This window comes from Dasypus novemcinctus, chromosome 18 (genome assembly GCF_030445035.2).
Source record: "Dasypus novemcinctus isolate mDasNov1 chromosome 18, mDasNov1.1.hap2, whole genome shotgun sequence".
Classification (NCBI taxonomy): Eukaryota; Metazoa; Chordata; class Mammalia; order Cingulata; family Dasypodidae; genus Dasypus; species Dasypus novemcinctus.
In genome coordinates, this window is record NC_080690.1 from 37930621 (window position 1) to 37939793 (window position 9173).

At 40.0% G+C, this 9173-nt stretch overlaps 1 non-coding gene across 1 annotated transcript; it reads right to left on the reverse strand.

The window, feature by feature from the left end:
• Positions 1–4308: 4308 nt before the first annotated feature.
• LOC111763329 (small nucleolar RNA U13) lies at positions 4309–4411 on the reverse strand. The gene has a single exon (XR_002796215.1). It is a non-coding gene; the product is annotated as a small nucleolar RNA U13 (small nucleolar RNA).
• Positions 4412–9173: the final 4762 nt, after the last annotated feature.

Genomic DNA, 9173 nt, shown 5'->3' on the forward strand with positions numbered 1-9173 from the left:
TATACTCCCCAGAGATGCTGACTTAAATCTTCCCTCAACAGGGCTTACCCCATATCTTACCTGTAGTTACCAAGTACTGCACTAACTTTAGTCTGAATTAGTGATTTTGATCGTGATATCCAGAGCCTCAAGGGAATGCCTCCACTGGGCCTGTTGCCCTGGCCTTGCCATGGTGGAAGATGTGGTGTCTCTATCCAATGGGAAGGGCCTCTCAGGAAGTGCTGTGCCTGTCTCTGTGAGAAGTAGTATTGGAAACCAATGAAGATATATGGCTGCAACACGACAGCAAAATACTTAACATAGTTACTAGCTGTGCTAACTGATTTAATGAACAGGGAACGTAACAAATGAGCGTGTTTACCAAGTTAACTTGTGAAAATGAATATCTGTAATTAAAGCGGCTCAAACTGACAGGCAAACAGAAAATTATTGTTATTATTAAACACAAATCATCTTAAAACACCAGAACTTAATAAATGGGGGAAAAAACAAACAATGGCTAAAACTGTCTGCTAAATAAAAAATAATGACGAACACCTGTGGTCTTTTTATAGGACTCCAGTGGAGATTTTTTTTGAAGGCCTAATTATGTTTTTGTAATGCTACCATTTCATTATTTCTCTGTAGCATTATTAAAAGAAAATGTCCATATTTTCTCTGTGTAGAAGGCCTGGCACATAGATTCAGTCATGGGGTTTTCTTAATGTTACAGACATTCCAACAGTTCTAGCTACTTATTGGCAAAGAACATAGGCTTTGGCAGAGTTGGATTTTTCTTTTTGGTAACACTGGTGCCTGGGCAGGGGATAAGGGTGATTTGGACTCTTTTAGAGAAGCATTGCCAGCTAGTAATGTGGAGTCAGTATAGCAGAGTGGGAACAAGAGCCAACTCTGTAATTAGCCTCCCTGAGCTTCAGTCCCACTTTGCCCCTTCCTAGCTGTGTGACTTATGGTGAATTAATGAACCTCTCTGTGCCTCAGTGTTCCCATTTGTAAAATGAGGATAATCATTATACATGTCTCGTAAGAATGTTGTTTGACCTAGTACACGAAAAGAGCTTATCATTGTGCTTGGCACATCTTAGGTGCCAATGATTGCTAGCTATATTATTACCCGTGAGTTACCACTTTCCATGTGCCTTCTTTGAGAACCAAGGAGGTTCTGGGAATGCAGCACCAGGATGCCCCAGCCATGTATTTTGGGGAATAGTGAATCATCATGACTGGTCCAGATCTGCAGAACTCAAGAGTTTTATTTTCTTTATAGGACTGAATGGTATTTGAAAGTATCTTTTTTATTTGTTGTCTGCCAATTCTTAAAAGAACATAAAAACAGAGGAGGGAGGGTGTTTCCAGGACTGGCATGGTGCACAACTCCAGGAGGCACTGTTCACATGGTCATATTATGCTGCTGTACTACAGGGCTGCCATCCACATGGAATGTGCCCAACCCAGAGCCCCTGGGATTGGGCAATGCGGTTGTTTTGAATGTCACAAAGGGACCTCAAATTGAGCTCAAAATTGATCTCGCACACCTTGCTGAGCCTACTGTTTACCCATTCTCCTCCCTGTTGATTGCCCAATAACCCCAAGGAGGAGCCTTGGAGAACTCATGGTTTGATGTGATCAGTATATTAAGTCCTGCTTCCACTTTTGTTCCCTTATAACCCTTTCTCTAATAAGCCTAAATCAGATCACATCAGTCCTCTGCTTAATGTTCTCTGGTGGCTCCCTATTGCACTATAAAATTAAAACTCTTTATCATGGCCTAAAAGGCCTTATCTTAGGCTAGGTTGATCATACCAGTACACCTGTTTCAAAAGTGTGCTTCCCGGACCATCAGCACCACCTGGACAGTTGTTAGAGATACAAATTCTCAGGCCCACACCAGGTCTATTGTATAAAATACTCTGATGGTGGGGCCACGCAATCTGTGCTTTACTAAGCCATCCAGCTGATTCTCATACTCATCATACAGCATAACTTCTGGCTTCTTTGCATTCCTCAGATGCCGTTGCCATTCTCTATGCCTGGAATACTCTTTCTCATATCTTCACAGGACCCCCTCTGTTTCATTATTCATATCTCATTTCAAATGTCACTTCTTTAGAAAGGCTGTTCCCAGGCACCCCCTGTATGGTATCCATGTTTTCCTTCCTCCCACTGCTGCTCTGGTTACTCTGTCATCTGTCTAGGTTTTACTGCCTTTACAGTGCTGATCACTGTTTGAAATTGTCTTGCTTGCCTGTTATTGGTACACTCTCATTAGCAGGCTAGTTCCATGAGCATAGCATCTTGTCTGTTTTTGTTCACTTCTGTGTCCTTAGGGTCTAGAAAAGTGCCTTGCATGTAGGTAGGTGTTCCATATGAAGTTGTTGGGTGAATGGATATACAAGCATTTTAATAGGTTCATGTGACAGATTGAATTATTGTCTCAAATTGTCGCCCACCCTTGATTCCACATCCTTTGTCATTTAACTCTTCAGCTTTGCCCACTAGAGTTACAGCAAACGTCCCAGCTCCATGATATTGGCCTTGGATGTGACTGTGGAAATGTGTGTAGAAGTGAAAGTGTGCTGGCTGGGAGCCTAGGTCTTAAGAACTTTTGCATGTTTTAGCTTGCCCCTTTTACACCTCTACTATAATCAGGGAAGCATGCACCCAGGTTAGCTTGCTAGTCCAAGGAGGATTAGAGATGCATGGAGCAGATCTGGACCCAACGTGCAGTTTGGAGCTGAGCCCAGCCTAGATTAGGCAATCCCTTGCCAACCCCCAGATTTGTGAGCAAGAAAAAAATTACTGTCATTTGTGGCAATAACTAATACTGTATATACATTCTGTATATGTTAGGTACCATTAGAATCCAGAAGAAGTGGTAATCAATCTTGTTTGCAGGACAAAGGTAAGAAAGGTTTGAGAGGAAGTAATTTCTGAGTAAGTATTTTTGAAAACTAAAAGACTATCTGGTAAAATAAGATGTGAATGTTTTTCTGCAAGAGGAATTATATAAGCAAAGGCATTCATTAAATTAAAAATAGGTCATTTGGCAGAAAGTAGGTGGTGGACCAACTTGAAATGAGTTTTTTTTAACATTAAAACAACTTTTTATTTTTAAGTAATTTGAAACTTACAAGACAATCCCAATACAAATCCTGTACAGAGAACTCCAACGTACACCAATAACTGATATGCAGATCCATCAATTCCAACATTTTGTCCTTTGTCATATCATCCATCCTACTATCATCTGTCTGTCCATCCATCTGTCCCATCCATCCATCCATCCATCCATCCATCCATCCATCCATCCATCCATCCATCCATCCATCCATCCATCCATTCATCCATCCATCCATCCATCTTCTAAACATTTAGAGCAGATTATACACATAATCCTCATTAAATATATAATACTTCCATGCACATTTCCTATGAACAAGGATATCCACTCATGCAATCACCTTAAAACAGTTATCAAGTTCATGAAATTCAATGTTGATATAAAGCATATAGTTTATATCCAATTTTTTTCTTATGCTCCAATAGTGTCCTTTTGAGCCTTTTTCCCTCCATTTTTAGAGCCCATTCACTATCATATATTACATTTACTTGTCACTGTCTTTAGTTCCTTTCTTTTTTTAAAAAAAATATCTGGGAACATATATATAACATAAATCTTTCCATCCCAACCCCTCCCAAACATGCCATTCAGTGGGATTAATCACATTCACAAGTTGAAGTACCCTCACCACCATCTGTTAAAAGAACTTTCCCTTCACCACAAAAATAAATCCTATATTCATTTTGCATCAATTCCCCATTGCCTCTGTTCTCATCCCTGGGAATCTCTCCTCTACTTTCTGTGTGTATAAGTCTGCATGTTTCCTGATATTTTCTTCATAGTTACAGTGGGGCTTAAATATAACATCCTAAATCTGTAAGAATCTCATATGCTTTGATATTAACTTAACTTCAATAGCATACATAAACTATGTTCCTATACTTCTCCACCCCCCACTTTTTATATAGTTCTTGTAACAAATTACAGTTTATATGTTATGAGCCTAAATTAATTGATTCATTATTCCATTTTATGCATTTGCTTTTTAGATCCTATAGGAAGTAAAATGTGGAATTACAAATAAAAATACAATAGTACTGGTATTTATATTTACCCATGTTAGTATCTTTACTGGAGATCTTTATTTGTTCATGTGATGTCAGTCAATTTCTAGCATCCTTTCCTTTCAACCTGCAGAACTCCTGCTAGTTTTACCTTTTTTTAAAAAATTTATTTTATTTTTTTCATGTCAGTCAGGCAATGTGCTGACGTTGTAACAAGATTTGAGGGAGGCACATCTCACACACATGTGTGAATACCATTCATCATACTTATGAAACACAAAAGGATCTGTTGGTGTTTCTTATAGGGCAAGTCTGATGGTGACAAAATCCCTCAGTTTTGTTTATCTGTGAATGTCTTAATTCCTCCCTCATTTTAGAAAGACTGTTGCTGGATGCAGAATTCTTGGCTAGCATTTTTTTTTTTTTTTTTGCTTTCAACACTTTAAATATGTCTTCCTACCATCTTCTTGCCTCCATGGTTTCCAATGAGAAATCGGCATTTAATCTTATTGAGTCTTCCTTGTATATGACATGTTGTTTATCTTTTGAAGTTTTCAGAATTCTCTATCTTTGGCGTTTGACAGTTTGATTGTAATATGGCACTGTGTGGGTCTCTTTGGGTTTATACTCTTTTGTGTTCATTGAGCATCTTGGATGTGTATATTCACATCTTTTGTTACATTTGGGAAGTTTTCAACCATTATTATTGTTTTTTTAAGATTTATTTATTTATCTTCATTTTCCGACCCCCCACCCTGGTTGTCTGTTCTCTGTGTCTATTTGCTGCATCTTCTTTGTCTGCTTCTGTTGTTGTCAGTGGCACGGGAATCTGTGTTTCTTTTTGTTGTGTCATCTTGTTGTGTCAGCTCCCCATGTGTGCGGCTCCATTCTTGGGCAGACTGCACTTTCTTTTGCACTGGGCAGCTCTCCTTATGGGGGGCACTCCTTGCCCATGGGGTTCCCCTACACGGGGGACACCCCTGCGTGGCACAGCACTCCTTGGCGCATCAGCACTGGGCATGGCCCAGCTCCACACAGGTCAAGGAGGCCTGGAATTTGAACTGTGGACCTCCCATATGGTAGACGGATGCCCTAACCACCGGGCCAAGTCTGCCACCTCAACCATTATTTCTTTGTGTATTTTCTCTGTCCCTTCCTCTTTTTCTTTTTCCTTCAGGGGTTCCCAAAATGCATATACTGCTGTGTTTGATGGTGTCCCATAGGTTCCTCAGGCTCTTGTCACCTTTTTTCATTCTTTCCTCTTTCTAATCCTCAGACTGGATGAGTTCAATAGTTTTATCTTCAAGTTCACTGATTCTTTCTTCTGCCAATTGCAAACTGCTGCTTAACCCCCTTAGGGAATTTTAAATTTCTGTTCCTGTGGTCTTCAGCTCTGTTTGGCTCAGTTTCATAATTTTCACCTCTCTATTGATATTCTCTTTGTGTTCATCTGTAGTTTTCCTGATTCTTTGTCCATGTTTTCCTTTCAGTATTTGAGCATATTTAGGACCATTTTTTAAAGAAGGTGTTTTTCTGAAATGTCCCAGGTTTGATCCTCCTCACTGGTGGTTTCTAATGCTTTACTATTCTCCTTTATCTGGCCATAATTTCTTGTTTCTTTTATGTTTTGTAATCTTCAGTTGAAACCTGGACATTTTGATATTTTAGTGTGTTATTGATGGAATTTAGACTCTGAGGTGTCTGTTCATAAAAACTTGAATTTAGCTCATGTTATGAAAGAGCTTTCCTTGAATGCCTGGAGCTAATAACAACAATGACAATTGAAAAAGAAGGAGGAAAAGAAGAAAACACCTTTTCTGTCTTTGAGAACTTATTCATATGAATTTAGAGAAGAGCTTTAGATCAAGGTGTTGGGGCCTCCTGATCCTTCTGTACATGCATCTCATCATGGGCATGTGTGCATGGCCCTAGGAATTCCTCCATTTATATGGTTATAAGTATCTCCTCTTTCCTAGTAAACAGTTTCCTCATGGTCCTGGGCATGACACTGTATGTCCTACTGTCAGCAATCCCTCACCCCAGGTAGCATGACTTGACTGCTCTCCACAGCATTCTGTAGGAGAGCTCTGGGAGCTTCCTTCTGCATGCAGGGAAAGCTCTGGAATGGCAAGTCCCTTCAGCCACTACCAGGCAGATTGAGCCAGATGTATATGTTCCTATTATGTGCTCGCTCTGGAACTGGGGCCAGGGATCTGCACTGGGAGTGCAGGTTGGCTCCACACTGAGAAGGTGGGGAGTAGAAAGGGACCAGCCAGGGTACCATGAGATCCCACTGCCTTTTTCATTTTTTTAGGTACTGGGTGGCAGGGATTGAACACGGGACCTTGATTGTGGGAAGGTGGACTCAACTACTAAGCCACGTTACCTTCCCTGAGTTGTTTTTTTTTTCATTTGTTTTGCTTGTTGTTCATTTTTGTTTTTTTCAGGAGGCACCGGGAAGTGAACCTGGGACATCCCATGTGGGAGGCAGGAACTTAACCACTTGAGCCACATCCGCTCCCTCCCACTGATTTTAAGTCACCTTTTTCTTGATTTGGCATTTGCCCTATTACCACAATATTTAGTTATTTTCTGGAGCATCTCACTCCACCATATTGATCAGGCCAAGCTTTAAAATGAGTTTTCCTCCCACCTCCTCTTCCTTTCTTTTTGTAATTGTAACTATGCCTCACATTTGCAAAGAACACTTCAGCTTCTTGAATACTTTAGCATACATTCTTTTATTCAGTGCTCACAATATTCCTGAATTTTCTGTAGAATCTTGTAGAATCCTAGTATTGTGACCTTACAAAAGTTACTTTTAGCACCTTTAAGCCTTAACTTTCTCATTCATGCAATGGTGTTACAGTGAGGATTAAAGAGATGAAGGATTTACAGTCCCTATTGTGCGATAGATACTCAAATATCTTCCTATCCCATTTGACATCTGAAGAAACTGAGGTACAGAGAGGCTGAGCAATCTGCCCACCTTGTTAGGAAGTAGCAGGTTTGGGGCCATAACCCCACTTCAGGGCTCTCACCTTGATACCAAGGCCTCATCTAGCAGCAATTGAGAGATGGACCAAAGTTGGGGGTGGGGAAGAGGAAGGATGAAGAAGCTATCTTTTTGTTGCCTTTCTTTCCCTCAGACATCCTGGAAACAGTGCCCCAGGGAAATAAGTGCAGACTCTATACCACATGGACCATCAACATTCATCAATAATCCCAAATATTATTTACAGGAAAGGAATGTTTCAGTTGATAAAACCAAAAAAAAACTAGATGTTGCCTTTTCATTTACCTATCCCTCCCAACAAGCTCTCCCTTTATCCTATGGATGGATATATATTGAATCTATCTGCTCCTCCCTAGCCACTGCCACACTAGTTTGTTGCCATCATTGTCAACAAGGCTCCCTGTATGGTCTAGCTGTCAGGCTACTTCTCAAGTCTCCTGGTTTACCGCTCTCCTTTTTCTGAAGTGCTTTGGTCTCAAAGACTTTCTTTGAGTTCCTTGGACATAACAGTTCTCTCCTGTTTGAGAGCTTTTGCATTTGCTCTCTGCCCAGAATGCTTTTCCCAACTCTTCACCCATTAGCAAGGAAATAAATAGGGCAAATGACAGTGGTCACAATCCATACTGCTACTTTTGTTTATTTATTTCTAATCTGATTCGCTCCAATGGAATGTAAAGGCAGGTACCTTGCCTGACATATCCCTGCTATAGGTTCACATCATGTTCCAGTGTATGGCATATGATAGGTAGTCAGTAGGTGCTTGTTGACTTATGTGTTCAGGAACAAAGCCAAGGGAGATCCTGCCACTAGGGCAGATGAGGTGGAGAGTGGGACGGGCTCTGAGGATGAGGCAGCCATGGTGTATTTTTTTGGGTGCCTGTAACTGTGGGCTGGAATGAGGCTGGAGTGATTAAAGACACAGTCAGAAAGAAGATTCTAGCTTGGCTTGCTTGATGAGGGCAGTTTCTCAGATGCAATTCTCTGTTGCACCCTTTCTCAACTTATTTCAAGCCTTACTTTCCATTTTTCATTGTTTACTCCCTGTTCTTGGTTTTCTATAAGATTGAAACACAGTTTGTAACTGAGGATAGTGGGAATGTAAATTGTTGCAACCCTTCAAAAAGTAACTTGGCACGATTTTGAATTGAACATTTGCTTATGCCATGATCAAGCAATCCCTAATATGTTTCTTACAGATATTCTTGGATGTGCTCACCTGGAGACTTGTAAAATAATATTCAGAGCAACCAAAACTGGAAACAATCCAAATATCCACCATATGAGAATAATTAAATGAATTGGTGTATAGCCACACCATATACAGTATAGAAAAGAAAAGAATCAGTTACAAAGACCAACCATTAATTAATCTTATAAACATAAAATTGAATGGAAAAAACAACAAGTCATTGGAGATATCATACAGTATGATGCTGTATTTATAAAGCTCAAAGACGAGCAAAATTAGGTAACGTATTTAGGAAAATACATAAGTAAAAACTAAAATGAATGAAAAAGAAAGAAAACCCTGCCTCTGAGAATAACAGGGGGCTGGGATAGGGAGGAAGTTCACTGGTAGACACAACAGTAGTGGCAGACATTTGGCGGTGGTTGCACAGGTCTTTATTTTCTCATATGCCTCATGATTTACATACAAAACAACATGTGTAGTATGTATTGAATACTGTATAATAAATTTTTAAAAGTCTCCTAGGCTGCAATTTAAGGGGGTTCATTGTTTTTTAGTTCTAACATATAATGGATTATAAAATGTATCATCTATTTAACAACAGCTTTTATGGGGGTGGTGGTAGTGGAAAGAAATGCTGTTTAGAATCAAGAAATTATGGGACTTTAATGGATCTCTTTCTAGAGAGTAAGCTCTAGAGACTACTCTTTGTTAACATGATGTGAACCTGGGAGTAATATCGTGGAGGGCCAACTGAGGATAGAGTATGGAATAGATGATTCCTTGACCTTGTTTTATATCACAACATGTCGCCTCTCCTGGGAAGTGGATATGAATTCTGAG